Genomic DNA, 22,906 nt, shown 5'->3' on the forward strand with positions numbered 1-22,906 from the left:
CAGCGCTCTGTCACAGTCGGGCACCCGTATGACATTTTAGGCGAAATGTTCAAAGTGCTGCCCATCTCGTGTGAGACGCTCACGTACCCACCAACCACGCTCAGGCAGGCGCTCCTTCCGCCGGACCCGGTGTCCGTCTGTCTGTCTGTCTGTCTACACACATGCCGGTGTTTGACCAGACCATTTGAACAAGGGTAAGTACTCTCCTTAAAACAAAATGCAAATGTATGTTTTGAAAAACCCGAGTGTGATGATTCGACCTACTTCTCACCATTTCTACTCTCCTAGGGCTTTTACAAAGCTGAGTGCTTCCAGTGTGAACCTGTGTGCGTTACCTACCTGCCGGGGGTGTGTGTGGGGGGGTGGACGGAGAGCCCCTTAAGGGTTAAAATGTGCCATCCAGTCTGGAAAATGATTTCATTCTTTAAAGCGTCCCTATCAAAGCTAGCTGTGGTGTGGGTGAGGAAATGAAAGGCGTGTTTCGCTTAGCACCGTGCCGGCACCTGGTGGGTAATAACCATCAATGGCTGGCGCCTGAGTGCTCCCTCCTCTTCTCCGCCGGGAGAGAAGTTAATGACCTCGGTGGATCCGAGGCTGGGTGGCTGGTGCCTGACTGTGATTACTTACTCAGCGTTCCTCGGGTGACTGGGCGTGAGTTAAGATGATGACTTAGGAGTGTTTAGCAAATTGAAAGTGACCTCATTTAAGTAGAAATGCAAACACTTAAAATAATGACCCCCATGATAATTGTACTAATTGAAGCAGGGCGATATGGATAGGGGACTGACCCTTTCCCTATAATTAAAAAAAAAAGTTCCTTGCTGGTGGCTTTTATGGGACCGCCTGGGGGAGGCGTGTGCCCACAGAGGGGAACTGGTTTCTGGAGCCGTCCGATTTCTCCGGGGGCCGGGTCGGGGCTGCGGTCAGATGGGGCAGTGGGGACGCTTTCCTCAGAGTGGGCAGTGGTCTATGCTGGTTGTTCCTTGTTTTAATGGACTTTGTTGAGGTGACCTTGGTTAATAAAATTACGTAGGTTTCAGGGGTGCAGTTCTACAACACGTCATCTGTACATCGTACTGCGTGCTCACCGCCCCGAGTCTGGTCTCCTTCCGTCACCACCTCCCACCCCTTTACCCTCCTCTGCCTCCCCCACCCCCGCCCCTCTGGTCCTGACCAAGCAGCTGACTGTGTCTATGAGGGATTTTTTTTTTCTCAATCCCTCGGTAGCCTGTCTCCTTCTGATGAGAGTTCATGGCTGCCTGGCCCGCTCAGGCTCACCGAGTGGCTTCCCTGACTTCCCACCTCATCTTTCTGGCCTTCCTCCTGCTTTCTGACTCTTCCTGTCCTCGGGGAGCCTGTCTCCAGGCTGCCCCACTGAATTTCCGGCCTCCTCCCGCAGACGGGCTTTCTTGAGACAGCAGCTTCGGCCTCAGGCTTGCCTGTCTGCCTGTGGGGTTGCCAGAGCTTCCACTTAGCAAAGCCCGGGAGACGGGAAGCACATCCAGGGTCACCGACCCACACCGGTTGGCTCCGCCTCTCTCTCTCCGAGTGCCGTTTTAACCTAACAGTGCAGCAATTAACCTCCAAAATCCGTCCTTTTGCTGGAGGTGGCACTGTGTGTGTGGGTCCTGAAATCTCAACACCCCGGGGCGAGTTTCAGCTTTGCCTGTGTAGACCAGGTCCCTGAAATGTGTTCCTCGTTTTGACACAGGAAATGTTTGTGAAGCGGAGACTGAGTGGGCTAGAGGAGGCAGAACAGAGAATGGAGCCTTCCCCAGCTAGCTGACTCTGAGGGTCCTCAAGACTGTTTTTCAAGCGACACCCTATGAGAGGTTACTTCAGGAGTCCTGCCTTGGGACGTTTCAGACAAGGCTGTTTGCCCTGGGTAGAGTGGCTGGGTATCTCTGGGTTTCTTCGTCTCCTCTGTGTATTGGGGGAGGCAGCCTTGATTGTTTTCGACTCTCTTCAGGGCTGCACATTCCTTCTTCGTGGAAAGGTCTCAGACACCACCTGGGAGGGGAGGTATTTGAGGCCATGTGACCTTTGTCAGGTGGCTGCAGGGACCAAACTTAGAGCGTCAGCCACGGCTGGGCTGCCCTCGGTGTGTGTGGCTGTCTCACCAGCCCGCCTCTGCCCTTTAGGGGGCAGGTGACCATCCTGCCGGGCGGGTGCCCAGCGAGCGGCTGAGGGGCCCCTGGTATGGGCACAATCTCCAGCTGAGTCCAGCCTTGGCAGGCTCCCACTTTTAGCTGAATCTGATGGGGACACTGCCTTCCCCATGTAAGCATCCCCTGGGAAGCAGACGAACTGGTCCTCTTGGAAGAGAAGAGAGTTTCACCACAGCTGGTGTGGCCCAGTGGACTGAGCACGGGCCTGTGAACCAAAGGGTTGCCGGTTCGATTCCCAGCCAGTGCACATGCCTGGGTTGCGGGCTAGGTCCCCAGTAGGGAGGTGTGTGAGAGGCAACCACACATTAATGTTTCCCTCTCCTTCTCTCTCCCTTACCCTCTCTCTAACAATAAATACATAAAATCTTTTTCTAAAAAAAGAGAAAAAATGTCCAAAACCTGCTGGACTGCAGGCTGGGGCCCCAGGGCCACGCATACGCACCTCCTCCCCTCCATGTCTGTATCTCCCTGTGAGCCTTGGGTCTGTTTTCAGGACTGGGTTGGTTTGGCTTCCGTTCCCAGAGCGACCCCAGAGGACGCCTGGAAATCCATACCGTTTTCAGGGGCTTGGATCACAGTTGTGGCTTCTAACAAATACACACGACCCCGGGAGGAGCTGTCATCACGCCGGCACGCGCGTGGGGACCCGGCGTGGGAGCCCGCTGACCGGGGAGGGCTCTCCCGCCTGGTGCCTGGTGGACGTCGTCGCTGTGGGGAGGCAGCTGCACAGAGAGATGCCCACCTGAGACTCCCGGGCCGCACGTGCGGTTGCGTCAGTCTGCCGCTCACCGTCAGCCCTGTTTTCCCAGCTGACAGCTGCCACGTTCGGTGCTCGCAGAGACAGAGTCTTTGGCTGTTGCCCTAGTAACAGAATTATTAAGCTAAGTTGCAGAGTATCTGTGCCTGGTGAGGTAACGTCTGTCACATCCAGCCTCCTCATCCTCCCGTCCCTCCATTGCCAGCTCCAGGCCCTCCCGGCCTCACACCTGGACAGCTGCCCCCGGCTCCTCCGTGGCCTTATGCCCCTGCCCACCCTCCCCTCCCGGCCCTGTGAGGCTCTTTCCTGGTCTTGGAGACCCCACACTGGCCAACTCCCCACCAGCCCAAGCGCCCCATGGCACTTCCTGCCTCCTGCAGTGCTCCAGCTGAGAGGCTGTGGCCGTGGCTGTGGCCGTGACTGACTATGGGCAGGGATGGGATGGAGCCAGCAGGGACTAGAGAGGGACTCCAGAGGGCTGAGTGGGGGCTGGCTAGTTGGGAGGTGACACGGTGTAATGTTTAGGGTTAGGGTAGGGTGTTGGTGTTGGGTGTTGGGTGTATGCCTGTGTATGTGGCTGGGGCTGAGGAGGAAGGGGTCACAGGTGTGGAGGGATGGGGTAGGCTGGACCATATTTCCTCCACGAACATTCTTTGCAGCGAGGGAAGATGCTCTGGGAATCCAGGGGACATGGATGTACCTGCAGGAGGTGGAATTTAGACACTAGGGTTAATCCGAGAGGCCAATGTGATGGATCAGGAGGGGCGCCTCGGGGAGGGCTGGCCAGGCCCCGTGGGTGGGGCCCTCATCAAGCGGATTAGTCTCTTAGGAAAGGGGCCCCAGGGAGTGCCTGTGGGGTGGGGGGTACACAGAGTCTGAGACTGGAGGTGGGCCCTCTCCTGACCACATGGATGGCTGAACTTCAGGCCTCCAGCTTCCGGGCCTGGGAAGGGTAGGTGAGCTATTTATAAGGCATCCTGGTGCAGCCGGAGTGGAACTAGACACCAGGGTGCAATGGGCTGGCTTTTAACCCTTTTCTGTTCTTTTAATAACAATGCCTCCACGTGGCAACTTGTAAGCATCCCCCTCTCCCCCGCCCTCATTCCAGGAACCTACCTGTTCACATGGGTTTCAATCCTATCTCATTAAGCCCAAACCTATAAAGATGTACATTTAATACCCAGAGTAAACTCTCGACGTGTTCCCTGTGAAGATAAACACTTCAGATATCTTTTGGAGCCAGCTCTGAGAAATTACACTTAGTTGCCATAGAGAGAGACAGAAACGCATTAAAATGTATCATACTCTTCGTGTTTAGGAAACTCGTTTAATGAAATATTCAGGGCCACTGAGTCCACTCAGACCCAGATACCTATTCATGGGTTGAATATCCAGCCCCCAGGAGAGCTTCCCACTGCTCCCTGCCTCTGCTCAGAAGCTAGTGGTGGCTCACTCTTGTCCCATGTACAGACGGCATTCGATCTTAGCATGTGACAGTCCAGCTGTGGCAGAGCTGACCCCAGCGCCCTTCCCCAGCTCATTTGTGGCCACCTCGAGCTGTGGGTGCTGGCTGCCGCTGTGACACCCAGCCTCGTTCACCCTTGGGCACTCTTTCTCCAGCTCTGTTGCTCAGGCGTTCCCGAGTGTCCTTCAAGACCTCGTTCAAGTCCCCGTCCTGTTCAGATGCTACTTTTTCGTGGGTCCCTTCAGACAGTATCACCCAGGCTTTCCCGGGCTTTGTACTTTCCTGGCCATTCTCCTCATGGTGTAGCCTAAGTGTTCACTTCCCTGTGAATACTGGGAGCTCCTTGGCGCCTGGGGACCTTGTCTGATTTATTTGCCAAGCCGAGCAAATGTAAATATAATATATTTATACCAAGCCGAGCTCTGAGCTCAGAGTAGGTCCTGAACCATTCTTGCTGAAGGGTGCGCAGTTAATGCCGTTACGCTGCCAGTTAATAGGACTCATTGCGATGTGACCCAGGTGTTTTGTAAGGGAGTGAGTGATCTGACCCCGGTCTTCTCTCTCCTGTTGCAAATAAAAGCCCCCCAGGGGCCCGTTTAAGGAGGATGGTCTTCGTGGACGAGGCAGCGAGAGCAGGCCACTCACCCAGGGCTACTGCTGCCTTTGGATAACAGGTGGAGAGGTCAGCTCACAGGCCACAAAAGCATCACTTCCTTCACGGTCCCAATCGCATCCCGGAAGGGCTCTGAATACTCCTGCCCGGGAGGGCTGACTCGTTTGGTGCTTCAGCCATGAACTTGGGAGTCAGGCAGACCTGGCCGTCAGCCGTGGAACTGGTGACTTACTGAACTTCTCTTCCGTTTTCTCTGGGGAGTGGAGACAATCCCCTCTGATGCCTAAGGCAGTTTTGAGTGTAAATGAAACATTCAGGCCGCGTGAAGAGCAGGGCACCTGCCCAGCAGGAATGGGTTTAACAAAACATCATCGCTGTTATTTCTGTCTGAGTTGGAGTGGTCGTGAGTTACTAAAAAAGGTACCACAGTCCTACCAAAGAACACAGTGATGTAAGTTCCCCCAAAGAAATAGCCTCTGCAGTGATTACCACTCCCTGGCCGGTGACTTAGAATTGGGCTTGTGGCTAGCTTTGTGAGGATGGCCAGAGTCAAGAGCCGGTTCCAGAAGAATCCAAACACCCTCTCTGCTCAGGTGACCAGAGGAAGCTGCTCAGACACCCGCGGGTCTGACACCAGCGGGCGAGGCTCCCGGACTGAACAGTCCAAGGACGTGTTTCATGAGCCCGGACACAGCCATGTGGGCATGGCCATGTGGGCATGGCCACGTGAGCACAGCTTCGTGGGCACGGCCACGTGGCACTGCCTTTGGCCCAGCCACGCAAGGAAGACCGCCTCTGAGGCTGCCTCCTCCTCCTCTCTGGATGCCACCTGTAACACCCAAGCTCATTGCTCATTTTGAGAGAGCGTGTATAAACTGTGCTAAATAAATAGAGCCGTCAAAACGGGGACTCCGCACCCCCATTTTGTTTCCTGAACGTTCCCCTCTGTGACTATGTATTGTTGCAGAGAGGAGTCGCTTTATTCCACGCCCTCTGCCTTTCCACTATTTGTCTCTCTCCTCTCTCTCTCAGTCCCATTGTTTAAGGGCAGAGGTTTCTGAAGTCAGAGCACCCTGTTCTGACTGCGGGAGGAACGTTGTGCCGTGGAGGTCTGTGAAGGAGGCTGAGGCCTGAGGAAATGACCAGGTGTCCTTGTGGGTCCCACACGTGCCTCTGGCCTGGCCTGAAGCCCAGCCAGCGTCCGTGCCAGGCCAGTGCCTGTCCGAGGCTCCAGAGCTGCTGGCTGGGACCCCGTTCTTCCCCGCCTCTTGCTTTGCTCCCCTGAAAACTGATGGGCAGGCCGGGTGGGGTGGACGCGGGAGGTGGTCTAGCTGGGAAGAGCCTGCAGCTGGGAAGTTGGGGACTGGGGTGTTAGTCCTGGTGTTTCGTGAGCTCGCCATGCACCTTGGGCAGGCGCCTGCGTCCTTAGCCACTGCTCCCGAGGACGAAAATGCCAGCGTGTCCAAAGTCATCAGCTCCTTGGACCCAGCCAATTAGCAGTCTCCTGACTCTCGGCCTGCGCTTGGCACCTGACCCCATGCCACGTTGCCCGCCAGGGCCTGTCCTGTGATTGCTCACCTCCCAGACTTGCTGAGCTGCAGGACGGGGCTGTAGCCCCCTGACGGGAGGCAGTGAGGTGTCGATGGGTGAGCCAAGGTTCGGGGCTCACGGTCCCGCAGGGAATCCCGTCTGCAGCTCTTACCAGACAATGCACTTGACTCAGAACCTTCTCTGTTGAGCGGTGACTCCAGAACCTGCCACAGATGTTGTGATGTGACCAAACCCTGCCCGGCCCTGCGGGTGGCAGACAGTAGGTGGGAGCTCCCCCTCTCCGCCCCCAGTTCTTTCTCTCCCCCTCAGTGCAGTTGTCCTGGGCGAGAAAAGGGAAATGTCCTCATTAACCTTGAAGGGCGCGGAGAGCTGAGAAAGCGCACCGGCGGCGACAGCTGTCCGCGAGCACGTGTGAGAATGAAACTCTGTCTCACCCCGAGAGTGGCCCCTGTGCCGCTGTCTCTGAGGAGTTAGGGGCACCTTGGCACCATTGCTCTGGGCAGGTGTGGTGACGAGAGAGGGCAAGGAACTCAGAAACCCCTCCCCCATGCTCACGTCAAAACAATAACACAGTTTTTCTGAGTATAAAGCCGTTTTTGTTACTATGCGTTTTGCAAAAGATGGAAAATGCAGGCAAGTGTAAGGAAGAAACGGAAAGGGCTACTTCCGAAAGCACAGTTCACACCTGGGTGCACCCTGCCCGGTCGCTCTTCTCTGCCGATAGGGACAGGGGCCGCTCAGCCCCCAGAGGCCTGGCCTCCAGCCGGGGGCTTAGCATCGAAGCCAGCACCCCTGGCCCCACGGTCCGGAGGTGGCCCTGCCATGACCGGGACCAGGCAGGGTCCTGCCACAACTGCCTGGCCGTTTCTCTGGCAATTTATCCTCAGAGCGCTGCTTGCTTTTTATCTGGCTGTGTGGCTTGTAAAAGGTGTTCGTTTCTATCTAGAGTGATCTATTCATTGTCTTCTGTGGTTTCTTCTAGTGTTTACGCCCGAAAAACCTTTCTTCCTCCTGAGCTCCGCTGCTCTTCAGCTCCTGCTGCTCCTTTTGTTTCCTTTCTGGAAGAAGGAAACGGTTTCATTTCCACGTTTAACTCTTTGCTCCCTCTGGGATTTATTTTCTTTGATGTTGGAGTATCTGTGGGTGTTGTTCCCGTCTTTCCCGGCACTGTGTCAGGCTTGACCACAGACTAGTTATTTAACTTCTTTTAACGTCTCTGCCCTCCTTCAGACGTGAGCAGGGAAGACTTCCTGGAGGAGGTGGTGCTTGACCTGAGTTTGGATACAGACGAGAAGGAGGCGAAGGTCTCCGCGAGATCATCACAGCCCGAGTCAGGAAAGGGTGTTTGGGGGAATGTGGGAAGGGGGACTCTTCTCAGGTAGAGGCATTTGACAAAGACGAAGCCTCGAGGAATTGGGGAGGGGGGAGTGTTAATGACAAGTGCCTCCCGAGCAGGGTTTGAAAAGGAGTGGGAGGCCCGTGGCAGCCTTAATTGCTGAGAAGAGTTAAGAGGAGACATGTGACAGACGCAACGGGTCGGAATGTCTGATCTGTCACTTCACTTCTCCAGACAGGCGCTCGCCTCCCGCCTTCCTCTCGGGTAGAGAGGAAAGCACCCTCCCGAGGCTGAGCTGCCGCTGCCGCCCAACACCCGGCCGAGGGACAAGGGACGAGTCCTGTCCCCTCAGGAAGAAAAGCGCCACCTCGGTCACCTTGCATTTCCTCAATGATAAAAACGTGCGAGGTGCCTGACCGGGCTTTGAGTCGGGCGCAACGATTTCTTCCTTTCAAAAATAAGAAACAGCTTTCTTGGGTCCCCGCCCAGTGCTTGCTTGTGGCTTTCCGGCCCTTTGGAAACCCAGGCGGACGCCAGTGTTAGGGGCCTGTGCGGCCCAGTCCTTCCTCTTGTGTTCAGAGGGGTGCCAGTGTGCGTGAGGCTGCGAGCCTTCGAGATGAATGCGATATGCAGGGGACTCGAGAAATGATGCCGGATCAGCGGCTTCTGGTTGGCAAAGCGGCCGCCTGTGGGAGGCATCTGGAGAGATTGCACCCCACACCTCGGCCAGAGCGTAAGCGACAGACACCAGGACAGAGAAGCGGCCCGTGGAGGTGGACCCAGGCTCCAGGGTTGTCCGCATGGGATGGCCAGAGAGAGGGCTTGGGGGGAGGACAAGGTTTTCCTAATGGAGCAGGGGTGGCAGAGGGAGGAAGCCTGCTGGGACCCGAAGAGACTCCCTGTGGCTGAGAAAAAAGAGGCTTCTAACACCAGGGGCAGGTAGATCAGACCAAACCCAAGGTTCCGCCCAACTCGCACTTTGACCCCGTGGCTCTCTGAATAAGAACTCTGTGAGGTTTTTCCCCACAGCCTCTAGTCTCTCCTAGACCAAGGGGGTCTCGGAGATACACACATTATACATATTAACAGATTACTATATCATGTATTTACCCAATCTCCTCGAGCTTCACTGGTTTACGATTGATTGTGTAGCACTTTGCGGTTTGCGGGGCCCCATCCCACAGACTCTATGGCTTCTCTGTTGCTACAATGATGCCATGTGACCAGCAACTGAAATCTCAGTGGCTTAGAGAAACCGTAGAGCTGTGGACCCCGTGTCGGGAGGTCCGTGAGGCAGCTATGCTGGTCTTGGCTAGGCTCACTCAGAGTGCAGGAGGCCTGCCGCCCTAGGCCCCCCAGCCAACCAGGGCATGTTGTCATGGTGACCGGGGGGTGAGAGAAGAGGCTCAGGCGAGCGAGCAGATGTGGCTGCTCCTTCTACTTAGCAAAGCCAGAGGTCTTAACCAGGGTGTCAGTTAGAGGTGGGACTGTATCTCTGAGACTAGGAGGTGCTAGAGGGGCTGAAGCAGTCACTTTCTAGGAGCTTTGGGTGGAAGTCCTCGCTGAGCCTTCTGTCCCTAGTGATGTGGGAGCACCAGTCACAGGGCCTGGCCGCACTTCAGGCCTGTGCTGGAAGCCAGGGCTCCTTCCCCCGCAGACATGACAGCTGCGTTACAGACAGCCCCTCTCCGAGGCCTTGCAGAAGTTCATGGACTTGGTCTGGCTACTCAAGGTCGGAATAAAGTGTTTGCGTTGGGAAAAACCAGACGTACCGAGTGCCTCCCGTGAGCAAAACAGAGGGCTGGGTGCTCTACTAGCCGAGGCGGGCATCAGAATCACCCTGGGGTGGTTTGCCCCTGGACGGCGGTAAAAACAGATTTCTGGGTGTTGCTCCCCGGAGATTCAGCCTGTGGGGCCTGCACAGGGCTCCGTGTCCGGGGAGTCTAACAGGCACCCTCAGGTGAGGATGGTGTGACTGTCAGGGACACACTGGCAAGGACAGTGGGAGGGTCACACTCCTCCGCCGGCACCGTGCAGAGGAGCCATCTGAGGACTCCGTGAAAATGCAGGATCTCGTTCTGTGAGCAGGTCGGGGTTGGGGACAGAGGTTCAGCTCGTCTCCTGCTCCCGGCGGTGTGTGGACCGGTTGTCCCGGGGACCACCTTTGGAGCGGTAAGGCTGTAAGCAATACAAGGTTAAGGTTAAAAAGCCCTGGTTCCCACTAGAGGAGCGTACTGGCTCGTGCAGAAAGACCGCCCTGTCTCTGCGAGAGGTGTCCCAATGACACCCCGAGATGTTACCAATGGAGACGCCCCACGCGTGCTCCATGGCACGCTCATGATGAGGCGTCCTGGAAGAAAATTGTGCGTGCGGCTTTTGATAAATTGTTTCACAAGACAGACGAGTGCATTACGTATGTGACACAGGTTTCCGTCCCACATGGTTAATATCTTCAGCAAAAATATTGGTGCTAAAGAGGTAAGCCCTCATTTTCCCGAAAACTCACTGATGTGGAAAACTCCATTTCCTGATAACGCCGGCAAATCTGTGTTGTGTGTGGAGTTCCATATGTCGTTGGTGCTCGTGAATTGTTCAGTTTTATTAACCTCATTAACAGCGGCAACGCTTGCTTTGTAACAACCGGGACGGCCATCTGGAGCCTGGAACCCCAGAGTCTGCGGCCCCAGTAGAAGGAGGGGAGCCTCCCCACGGGGTCCCGCCCAGCGTTCCCCGGCCCGCTGCCCGGCCCTGCTGGCATCCGCGTGCTTGGCTGCTGGGCGCAGGAGGACCTGACTGGTGTGGCGTTAGTTCTGGCTCAAGAGGAAACAGGAACAAAGCCAAAGAGAGGGACACCCAGAGAGCGCAGGGGCTGCTGGCTGTGACTTCCCTGTTGAGATTCCTTCTCATCTTCACAGGTACTCCAACAGTGTGTCCCCTCACAGCCCCGGTGACCCCTGACTCGGCCGTGGGCGTCCTGATGAGCGAGTGGAGTGATGGGGTGAATTGGGCTTGAGTGCCTGAGTCTGGTTAGGATCTCCTTCGCTAGGAGAGGCTGGGAGACAGCCAAGCGCCCGGTAACCGTAGCAACCACGGGTGCCTGCCTGGTGGGTTTTGGAGGCGCCTCTCTCCACCTTCCCCAGACCCACGTCTTCCAGCTCCGCCGAACTGCAGAAAGCAGCGTTCTGAGGGACACGTGCCAGCAGTTCGGGGGTAGGGACCCGACTGGTCCCCCTGCTCCTGCACCAGCCCCCACGGGGTGAGGGGAGGAGCTGGAAAAGTGGAGAAACTGTGTGTATGGGCATAGCCCCTGCGCTCCGGCTGGAGGAGAGAGAGTGCGCAGTCTGTGCAGGTGGGAAACAAGGCCCGGCTGCAGACCTGCAGGTGGCGGTGGGATCAGGCCTGCGTCAGCTCCTCCAGGGACCACCCAGTGCTCCCGGGGGCAGGTGGCAGCCCCAGTCTTTCCCTACTCCAGACCCACAGACCTCCGGTTGGCCTCGTGGAAGGCGGCAACGTGCCCAAGTGCAAAACCGCATTTCCCGGCTTCCCTCGAACGTATGCGTAGTCTCGTCACCATGTTCTGGCCGTCGACCTCCAGGTGGATCGTCTACGTGGCTCTCCAGGAAGGTTCTTTGTCAAGAACTGTGGATTCACCTGGAAAAGCCCCCATTTTGCAGGTGGAATTTGAAGGTGGTGCCTGGGATTCCAGGGGTCATCCTGGACCGTGCATGTGGACACCATGAACTGAGGGTGGTGGAGCAGGGAAGTCAGAAGGACCCGAGTCCCTGCTGATTGTGTATCTGTCACAGACGGCCTCCCCGCAGAGCAACTTCCTGGGTTTCGGTCTCAGTTACCGGGGGCTTTGCATTGGCTGCTGCTGCATCTGGCCCAGAGGACCCTGGTGGTCCCCCGAGCTCAGGAAGCGGCTAGCCTCTGGGGCGTGTGGCCTGGAGCATTCAGTCCCTGCACCTGGTCCCTACTGCAGGCCTTGTCACTCTCCCTTCAGAGTCAGAGGGGACCGGAGCCAACGATGGACAGGGAGCCACAGGGCTCAGCTGACAGGTTGATGGTTAGGATCTGAGGCACACCCAGCACCCATGAGAGACCACGGGGTGTTAGTGGAGAGCCGCCCTTCTACATTTGGGGCCCAAGCTCAGTATCCAGCACACAGGAAAGGGAGAGTGCAGAGCAGTCGGGGGGCTCCTGGGACCTGGGAGGAAACGAGGACCCCTGGACTCACCCCTGCTGGAAGCTCGCAGTGTAGACAGGACCCACGGGGGATCACCTCTCTGTGGTGACTCTGTATTTGTCTGGGTTTCGGCTGCCGAATGAGGCTGTTGGAGCCAGGCCTGGGCTTGGCCTTGGCTCTGAGTGGCCTCCCTGTGCACACCGGAGTTCTTCCTTAGTTGTGCCAACTGAGGACCCAACATGGCCCAACATGGACGTGGCCATGGACCTCAGCCTATAATGAAGGACACGTGGTTTAAAAAAAATTACATCCACTAAAATTCACTATATTGGAGCACAAAGGTCTATGGATTTTAACACCTGTATCAAGTCTTATAATGAGCACCATAAACCGGACAATCCCAGTGTCTTAGCTCATTCCCAGGCTGCACAGGCCTTTTATTAAAAAAACAAAACAAAACAGCCTATTGACACATAATCACATACCACACATTTAAAGTATGCAATTTAGTGGTTTTTAGTATATTCAGATACATGTAACCATCACCAGTCCGTCTGAGAACGTTTTCACCATCACAAAGAGACCCCTTGCCCCTCAGCTATCCACCCCCCGCCCCACCCCCTCCAGCCCTGGGCGGCCACTCATCTACCTTTGTCTGGATGTGCCCATTGTGGACATTTCCTATAAACCGAACCGTGTGATAAGGGTCTCCTGTGCCTGACTGTCTGTCAGCTGATGTAGCGCTGACATTGTAGCACTGTGTAGCTACATGTAGCACTATTTCGTTCCCTTCGACGGCCAAATGATATTCCACGCGTGGAGATCCCACGTCAGTGTAGCTATTCATTCCTCGATTCACGGACGTTTGGCTTGTCCCCGCCTTTTGGCTATTGTGAACAATCGTGGGCACGTTTTTGTTTGAACACCCGTTTCCAGTGCTTCTGGCTGTGTCCATAGGAGTGGGAGGGCTGGGCCCCAGGGCACTTGCGTGCTGAATTTTTCGAGGATTGCCGAATTGTGTTCTGCAGTGGCTCAGCCCTTTTACGTTCCCGCCAGCCTTACACGAGGGTTCTAATCTCTCTTGTTTCTCCGCATCCTCGCCAACACTTGTTTCCTGGTCTTTGCCCATGGCCATCCCAGGGGGGGTCACGTTACATGGTACAATAATTTTGGGGTAGGGGGTTGTAATATCCTCACACTCTGGGTGAAAATGTGGAGGTTTTTGTTTGATTTTTTGCCTTAAGCCCATCCAAGCTTAGCAAAACATAGACTTTCAGAATGAGAGGTGTAAGGGGGAACCGACAGAGAAAATAAGTAAATTGTCTGGTACACGCAATACGAGAAAGGGCAAAACGTCACGGTATAAACATCGTGGGCCCCACGGACACTTCAGTTTAGACGCGTTTGTTCCCACAATGCACCAGGCTCCGGGCTAGCCGCTGGCCCCAAAAACCAATCCAACAGGAACCGAGCCTGCAAAGTGTGTATTGGGGCGCACGGAGGAGGGGCCCTTCACGCAGTCTGGGTAGCAGGATGGCTTCCCGAAGGTGAAAAGTAGAGAAATTCCAGATGTATCTGGGGGACCGGTGCTGCAATACTTGGAAAATATAGGCTCCGGCTGGCCTATTGTTTTTAAAGCCCTTTCGGCCGCAGTGGGGGTGGGAACCTGATTGCCTTCTTTTCCTGCTGCGGTGGGTGGGGGAGATTCTTCCACGGGGCAACTAAATCGGAGGCGAGACGCTTGTCAGTATTGCCAGCCTTTGAGTGTTTGCACTAAATAAAGGGGAGCCTGGCACTCAGGATGGTAGCAACCTAGACAGGGTGTGCGTAGACTCAGGAGTCCGTGTTTTCTGTTGGCTCCCAGACGTGGCCGCAGGAGACGTTCCGGACCACGCAGGCCCGACTCAGTCGCCGAGGGCCGGCAAGTGGAGCCTGCGGTCGGTCCCTCAGGCTGACGCTTTGCCAGGGCTGCTGGCTCTCCCCTTCCCTGTGGGGAGAGAGAATTGTTTGGGCTTTAGGTTGTTTTGTTTCCTGGTTTTCGGCAGACAGGCAGAATCATCGGGAACCTCTCGATCTATTCGAGAGGTGGCAAAAATTCTCAGAGATCACCCTGGCTGCCCGTTCCCTCTTGGTGCCATAAAAACTTGTTGCCAAATCCATGGAAAATGCATTTCTTTTGGGAGGATAAATTTTTGTTTCCTCTTATGCAAGAGAAGCCCCTCTGTGCCCTTTTAAATCAGCACAAATAACCGGCTGAGCCCCAAACATTGGCCAGGGGCCCATCACACAACGTACACAAATGTGAAATAGACCGTGCTTCAGGGGGCTTGTTTCTGAGGGGCCACCAATGGGGAACAGACCCTACTCCCAAGGAAATATTATTACCAATGGGCCAGAATGAGAAACAGATTCACATGCGTGTGGTAACACCCGGAACTCATTTGGGCCGCTTCTGGGAAATGAGCAACCCATCTTTAATAAATATTTTTAAAAGTTTTGGGAAATAAGGATCCTCGAGTATCTGGTTTGAATGACTGATAAAAGTGAATTGTAATTAGCACATCAGTTATGTATTTATGATCTACTGCGACATAGCCAATCATCCCGAAACGGCGTGGCTGAAGGTAACAAGAAGCATCTATTATGTACAGGTTTCCGGAAATGGAGCAGCTGGGTGGTTATGGCTCAGGGACTTGGCGGAGACTGTAGCCAGGATGCCATCTCCGTCTTCGTCCGTCATCTAGGGGCTCGATGGCTGCAGGGTCTGCTTCTACCGGGGCGCCTCTCGTGCCAGCAGGCTCTCGCCTCCATTTTTCTTCAAGGGAGAGCCCCCCACAGGGCGGGCGAAACGTCCCCGCTGCGTGTCAGCCAGCCAGCTCCTCCTAGAACAGGGAGGGCAGAGGCAGGAATGCCCTTTATTACTAAGTGTGGGAAGTCCCACATCACCGTTCTGCTGTGGTTTCTGGACCACCCAAGAAGCAGCTCTGGGGCGTGTGGGGAAAGACCACGCAGGGTGTGCACGGCGCCGGGAGGCGGGGTCCCTGGGCGCCACCCACCGCCAGTCATTAATGCCCAAATCACAAGTGAGTCACTTGACCAGAATGGGGTGGGTTAGCTAGCTGTCTTTTGGCAATCTTCCCCCGAGTACTGCCGTGATAAAAAAAAAATTCCAGGCGCGTGAAGCCCAGTTGCGAACTTGAGCTCTTTCAGGGAGAAAGACTTAGGGTCAACAGTGATGGGTCATTGAGCAGAGTTCCAGAAGGTGGATTCCACTTTGCGTCACTGTGAGCAGAGAGCCCTCGGGTCCCGGTACACTCCTGGAGTCTCTGAAATATGTAATGGGCCTTCCACGGCGAGTCCCTGCTGTGTGGTGTCTCCACGAGGCTCGTTTGGCCGTCCCAGTGGCTCCCAACCACCTTCCCACGACTGATGACGTCCCCTCCTGTCACATGCCACACGCTCAGGGGCCAGTCCTCAGATGAGGTGCATTTCGCAGACTGCACACTGCTACCCCCGGCTGGCTTTTCGATTCCGGAATGCAGAGAGGGGTCATTGTGGGCAGACACTCGGCTCTCTTCTGGTTTGTGTGAATAAGGCCTGTGCCTGTCGCTGTGGCCTGTGACAAACCCTCTGCAAGACCTGGAGTCCTCCGCCGGCGACCGAGGGGCCCAGCAGGGACCCCAGCATGCGGAACCGCAGTGTGAAACTGGGGCCCGCCTCTGCATCATTCCCTGCTTCACGACAGCTTGTGAGATGTGCCACTAATGGGGTGGGGGTTGGGGGTGACCCTGGGTGGCTGGGTCTGTGTCGTGGGCTCCTTCCTGTCTGTCGAGACAGGCCCACTGTCCCCAGCAATGGATGGTGAGAAGTAGGTCAAGTCCAACCGTGGATGTTGGCTCACCACCTGCCGAAGGTTCTGCAGGTGGTCCCCTGGGTTTCCGTTCCCACTCCCTGTTTCTGTTCTCTCCTCATCCTCCAATTCTGTCTGCTCTGCTCTTGACCCTGTGCTGCCGAGGTTGGTGTGGGCATGTTTGCCAAGCTCACCCCTGGATCTGAGCGGCTTTGGCTGAGCTGTGCCAAAGCTCCTCCGTCCTCCGGGACCCCCCGTGTGGGTCCATCCTTGCCACCCTGGCAGCCCAGGGGCCACCACACAGCCATCATCCCCACAAATGCATCCACCCCTGGGGGACAACCCGCCGCTGACCTTTAGTCAGGGTCATTACCGTAACTTTAATTCCTAACAGTAAACATTAGTTCCTTAAGGTCTTTTCGTTTTTTCTTAGTAAATGAGGGGATTTGCATGAGAGTTTTCCCCCTCCCATTTGACACACGAGAAAGCCAGGCTGAGACAGGCTAAGCCACACAGCCACAAAGTATGGGGACAGGATGCCCCAGCCTCTGGACACCCGTCTGAGTGGCCGTCATCACGCCAGACGGCGCTGGCATGCACCCAGAGTGCCAGAGGCCCAGACTGGTCTGTGGATTCTGCGGTGAGCGCGCCTGATGGCAAATCTTTTAGGGATGATCTTGTAACAAACAATGGGCTCTGTGTAACAGAAAGTGTGAATGTTATTCACTGACGTTACCCCAAGAAATTAAAACAAGAACACGTGCCCTGACCTTCCCCGGAGTGATCTCGTGGCAGCCTGTGAGCGTAAGCAGGTTAAAATCGATCAGGTGGGTGCTGGGGGACAGAGGGTGGAGGGGGGGTCAGGGCTCTGGGCTGTTGGAAGGAAGCAGAGTCACAGCTCTTTGTGTGAGAATTTGTGTGAGACTTTATGTGACTTTATGTGTACGCAGCAAGCAGGGCAGAGCGAGACTGCCGTGAGCGTGCTCGCTCTTGAAGCCCTCCCTGCTGTGGGCAGGGCCCCCCCGGTCCTGTCCCGTGAGACCCCACGGGGCCCTGTTTGGAGAGCTGCAGAGCCTGGGGTCCTGTGAGGTCCCCTTCTGGATGCTCTGTGGGAGGTGTTTGTATTTGACACGGGGATGCTGTGGAGAACCCGGAGGGCCTTCCAGACTGCAGGGGGTCTCTCCCTCTTTTCTCCTGGTTGGCGTTTCTGTGTGTGACCTTCGCCCCAGCTTCGGAGTTGGAACTGCGCAGTTCTTATCAGATCTTTGCTTCCATTTTCCTCCCATGTCATCACGCGTACTCCCAAGGGGACGCTGGAGGGCACGGGTGAGTGCGTGAGCTTGTCAGTTAACTAGGGGGGACGGAATAACGTGAGAGACGAGAGACTTGACAGAGGAGGTGTGAACGAGCAGATGGGATTCGTTTTTGTTTACTAATGCTGCTTCGCTGAGGGACCGCGTGTTATCAACTAGAGAGCTGTAGGTGGGAAGGGGGAGCGGGCAGAGGCCGCAGGGACACCTCCCGCAGGCTGATTCCCAGGCGGGGGCTCCAGGGGGCTCCTCTGATGTGGCTGTGACTTTCCCCTGCACCCCCCACCCCTAGTCTTACCTAGCAGAGGGCCGGCTGAGACACTGGCGAGGTGTCTTGGGATGCCGGTAGGTTGTTGGCTCGCAGGAGATCACTCGTGGCAGCGGCTGTCCCTGAGCTGTCTTCTGGATTGGAGCCGTGTGTGGGGAAGAAGTGGTTCTAGCCAGAGCTTCCTCCGGAGGTGCTCCACGTGCGGCCAGCGGCATCGCTGTTGTCGGGAATGTGCTCGAATGTAAGTCTCGGGCCCCAGCCAGAGCTGCTGAGTTGGAAATTGGGCATGTTGCCCATGCACCCGCATCTCAACAAGCCCTCCTGGCCACTTTCCCTGCTCGGGCTTGGGTGCTGCAGGGCTGGGCCAATCGGAACTTCGGGGCCCGGAGTCAGACTTCCTCTGCGGGGCTCCTGGAACGGCCATGTGTTTGCTGCGAGCCTCTGGACAAACCGCGTTATCTCCCTGTGCTGTAGTTTTCTGCCCGTGCTTATGTGGGGATGATTTGAGCATCAACTTCGGAAAGCTGGTGCAAGCATTCAACCTGTGGGTTTGTGTAGAATAGGACCCGCCGCAGGTACGAGCTCAGGAACGCCAGCCATCTACTGGGAGATGTAGTCCTGGGAGCAGTGAGGGCCCCTCCCTCTAGCCCCGCCCCCTCCAATATCCCTGCCCCCTTTAAGAACCCCCTGAAGACCCTCATGCTGCCTTCTCTGAGGGTCTGGACGAGTGGAATGGGCATGTCCTAGCCCTTCCTACCGTGCCATGCATGCGGCTCCCGGGAGAGCCCTGAGTCATGAGAACCATACCTCCCTTTGTTAGCGTTGCTGAGACCAGGCCCGGACCCGTGGGGCAGACAACTGATTCTTCAGCGCTTTTCTGGGAACAAGCCCACGTGTCTAAGGGGACACAGGGGTTTTGTGAAATTCACACAATACTCTCAAAATAAAATCATCTAAAATTACCGTCAAATACTTTTAAAAATTCTAGCTTTGCTAGATTCTCTAAAATGGTGCATTTGGGGAAAGAGTCCAGACAGAACCAAATGACTGTTTGGGGGGCTCTGTGGCAACATTTCGGTGGGTTCGTTTCCCCTCGGCTGCGGCAGACACACGTGCAGACCCAGCCTCGGGGCCCAGGTCCCCGTCGAGGGGGGTGGCATCCCGACCCCTCTCCTCCGAGTCTGGAGACTTTCCCAAGATGAGATGCGGCTTAACCGAATGAAACTGCTGTCGATAGGGATGAAGAACACCAGAGCAACTGGGGCTTTCACTTGGCAGCCCCAGCGGCCATGCCGGCTCATCATCAGAGTGTCTGGGAAGCCTGCATCCTACAGAAGCCGTGGCTGGCGTGACCAGGAATGTGGTTTGTTCTGGGAAGGCGGCTGGAGTTGGGAGGAGCTGGGATGAAGCCAAGCAGCCTGGGGGTCCCGGCAGCCTCTTTCCCTGTCTTGGTGGGGTCACTGAGCAGAAGGAGAGGACACAGCCAGAACAGGCGGGGCCAAGGTCATTCACAGCAGGCCCTCCGCGTCCTGGCGACCAGCCCGAGGTCCCAACAGGTCTCTCTCCTGCCTGTGGGCCACCTTTCGAGCACCTTCTGAGACTAAAGAGCAAGTTCTGCAGCCCCGGCCCTGGTCCCTCAGGCCGGGCGCAGGCCTGGGCTGGGGGTGGGGGTGGGGGCGCTCCCTGGGGACAGTGTCCTCCCGGTGCCTTCCACTCCTGGCCCACCCTCCCGCCTCACTGGCTCCTCTTGAACTTAGCTGTGTATTAGCCGTGCATTAGCCAGTTGCTCTGACAACAGTGGGGGGACAGAGTGGGGGACTGATGAGGTCGAGGACAGCAAATGCAACACACGGTGACAGAACTGAGGAGAGGAGTGCAGCCAGTGTGGGGTGTGAGCAAAGGGCAACGGAGGACCTGGGGCCCTGGGCTGGGGCTTCTCATGCCCTCCCCGGCCCCTTTGGACGCCTCTAGGAACCAGAAACTGAAGGTTTTCTCTCAGGGGACACAGCTGGCGTCCTGTAGAGAGAAAAGCAGGCAGATGGCAACAGGTCGAAGCCCCGAGCTGGAACAAAATTTGTGATGGGGTTGGTCAGACTGAAGGAGGCAGCGTGAGGAGGCCTGGGTGGTGTCTCCCACAGGAATGTCCCGGGTGCTTCTGCCACATGAGGAAAGAAGCATGTGGGCCGGTGGGGACATCTGGTGATGCCAGGTGATCGCACAGTCCCGGGCTCGTCCCTGCTCTTAAAAGATACCTGGGTGATGCCCGCTGGAGGCATGGGGATGAACAACGGGGGTGGGGCCAACTGAAGGTCACGTGCCCGACTCCAGGTCACGTGGTTTCTCCCCCGCCCCCTCCCCCAGTTGCAATGCCAGGCCTGGAAGAGGGGCCCGCTGTGAGTGGACCCGGTTTTCTCCGAGCGTGCATTAAAAGCAGAGCTGCTTCCCAGGAGTGGGAGTTCCCACTGAGACCACATCACGCTTGCTCTTTGTCCACCATCCTGAAGGGAAAGACACCTCTTGCCCCTTCGAGGTCGATGGCACACTGTTTGGGTTTGGAGTTGAGACCAGAGCTTGGGAAGCTGGTCCTGCCTTCCCTCCCACGTGGCGAGCGTTTAATAAGACTCCGGCATTCTCTGGCCTGGGGTCAGAGGTCAGGCAGCCAGAGATGTGCTGGGGCATTTTCCTGGGGTGGAACTACTTTCTTTTGCTACAGAAGGAAAGGATTTTTTTTTTTTTTTAAAGTTGCTCTTACTTCGTGGTTTGTTTCTGTGGCTCTTTCGAGCTGGCCTTTGGGCTGCAGGTGCACCTGGACATGCACGTGTCCACCTCGGCGACCTGTCTGCCCGTCCCTGCCCACCCACTCCCTGTACGTCTAACTTTCCAACGCAGCAGCGGGAGCCACGGCCTCCCCAGGGCAGACCTGGCCTAACCTGGGCTTTGAGGCTGGTTTTCCTCCCTCTGACGGATGCAAGGAGGTGAGGGCAGGAGCAGGCTGGCGGGGGGCCCAGGGCCCGTGCTGCTGCCTGGGCACATCTGGCCTGTGCCCTGGCCCCGGTGGCCTGTGCTCCCGCAGCCTGGGCCCCACGCTGGCTGCCCTCCCATCACCGGCCCCTCCCTCGGGTTCCAGACATCTACTTGTCTCCTGGCCCTTCCCCTCCTCTCTCCAAGCCCTCACAGGCCCCTTGCCAGAGTCTTCTGCTCTTCTCCTCACTTCCCATGCTCTCCTCCAGCTTCCCTGACTCACACTTGGGGCCCTAGCCCCCATGTCTAGACGGTGGGCTCCCAAACATCAATGCTGAGCTCCTGCCCTGTTGCCAGACCTCTGGGCCAGCCCTCCTTGTTTGCTCTGTGGGTGCTGCTCCAATGCATTCCTGGCCGAACTCAGTATCTTCCCCAAACTAGATCTCCTCCTTCTCTTGCTTGGGATTGATGGGTACCGTCTATCCAGTCCCCCGGGTGGAAGAATCTCAGAGTCATCCTGGACTATTTCTTCCCCCACATTCAACCAATCACGCAGTCTGCTGTTTTGACTTCTGGTATTTTTCTTGAACGCTGCCTCTCATGTCTGTTTTTCCTGTTCACAGCTGCCAGGTGGGTCCAAACCCTCATGCTCCTTCACCTGTAAAATACATTGTAATTCTTGAACCAACATCAGCTGCCCAAAGATTAGTTGCAACAATGAAGGAATGAAGGAATGAATGAATAACGTATCCAGACACAGAGTATCACCAGGGTTCAGTGAGGGACTTTCTGGAAAGCATGCTCAGCACAACGACCGGCACATTCAGGAACTGAGTAGATGTGGCAGGTGGCGTATAGGATGATGGCCCCGTAAGTTAAATGGAGCAGAAAATCTCTACAGCCCAGGGACGTCGTAGCCAGGTGTGTGACGCTGTAGCCAGCATTGGGACGTCGTAGCCAGAGGTGTCGTCACGGAGATGCCGTAAAGCAAAGCCTCGCCCAGTGCTGGTGGTGGCGCTGATGTGCCCAAACCCAGTGCCAGGGCCCTACGCCACTTGTAGCTCATATCTGGAAGCTATACAACCGCTGTTCTCTGAAAGCGCCCTCAGTTCGGGCGTTCAGCAGAGCCGCTGGCCTGGCCCTAGCACGCGGGCTGGGCCAGTGTGCCATGGGACGGTGTGCCCTATTGGTCCTCAGCGGCCTGTTCCCCTCTCCCGATGCCGCTGCTCTGTGCTGCACCCCCTGTTGATGTCTGATTCGAGGTGTGAAAGTTGTTCAGTGAAAACTGAAGCCAAGGGACCAAATAAGGCTCAGAGGTTTTCTATCGAGGGGCAGTCTGTCCCTTAAGCCGCGTCGCTCTGGGTCACTGGGAAGGGCAATTGGACTCAAATTTCGTGAGAACCTCCAGGGTTGCAGCATTCACGTGGCCCTTATCCCCCCACCTGCACTCTGAAGTAGGCGGACTCCACCCGTTTCAAAGAGGAGGAAACTGGGGGCCGGAAGTGGCGTCGCCTGCCCACGGCCTGGCTGGGAGGGAGGCCAGAGCCCGTGCTGGTCACCAGTGAGCCACACGCGTGACACTGCCCACGGCACAGTGTCTGCAGCCTCCCGACCCTCCAATTCAGTTTGTAGTGTCACCAGCCTGTGTCCCCTGAGGGCGACCGAGGGCCATTCCTGGCTCAGTGCCTCCAGGAACAGCGACACCCTGTGTTACAGAGTGGGGTGAGGAGAGGCAGCTATCCTAGAACTCGTATTTGCTCAGGGCTCTGGAGGGTTGGAGATTCCTTTGGGCACTCTCCCCGGGCAGGGGAGGGACGGGGCTGGGCCTGGGACACTGGAGGACAGTGACAGCTGGCACAGGAGCAGGGACACTGGCTGGCTGCTAAGTGGGCTGTGTTTAAACCTGTCTCTGACCTTTCCCCAGGCACCTGCCCCATCTTATCTTGTTTCCACTTTGGTGTGAAGGCTCTAGAACAGTTTAATGATGAATGGACACAACACCCCAGAAATGTTCTTATTAAAGAGGATATTTATCTCGGGAATGGGGAGCCTGTGGTCGGTCAGGAGCTCCGGGCGAACCCCAGATAGAGGCCTGGGTGACCCCACGCTGCCTCGCACTCGGAAGACCTTCGTGGAAAGAGCTGTCATTCCGCGGAGTCGGAGCAGGTTGAAAATAGTTCTCCAGGCTATAAAGTTCGCCCGCTGACACCAGCCTGGTCCCCTGAGCCAAAGACCGACTCTCTGCCGGCTGTTGGTTTCCAATGGCCACCTCGGCTGCCGGCCGGAAAGTGTTTATTCGGACGTTTTCACACAGGGAAGCTGTGTCTCCAGAGCCAAAAAGAGGTGCAGGTCGGAGCCCTTCCCCGGGCAGTTCAGTGACACGGGGACCTTGGCTGACCAAGCGTGTCTAGACATAATTACTCCGTCCTGGCTTTAATTTG

The 22,906-nt window shown here is 56.4% G+C and overlaps 1 protein-coding gene across 2 annotated transcripts in view; it reads left to right on the forward strand.

The window, feature by feature from the left end:
• RXRG (retinoid X receptor gamma) overlaps positions 1–22,906 on the forward strand; it is a 104,441-nt gene that overhangs the window by 30,783 nt on the left and 50,752 nt on the right. The gene's annotated exons all lie outside the window — the stretch shown is intronic.

The sequence above is a fragment of the Desmodus rotundus genome, chromosome 12 (genome assembly GCF_022682495.2).
Source record: "Desmodus rotundus isolate HL8 chromosome 12, HLdesRot8A.1, whole genome shotgun sequence".
Lineage (NCBI taxonomy): Eukaryota > Metazoa > Chordata > Mammalia > Chiroptera > Phyllostomidae > Desmodus > Desmodus rotundus.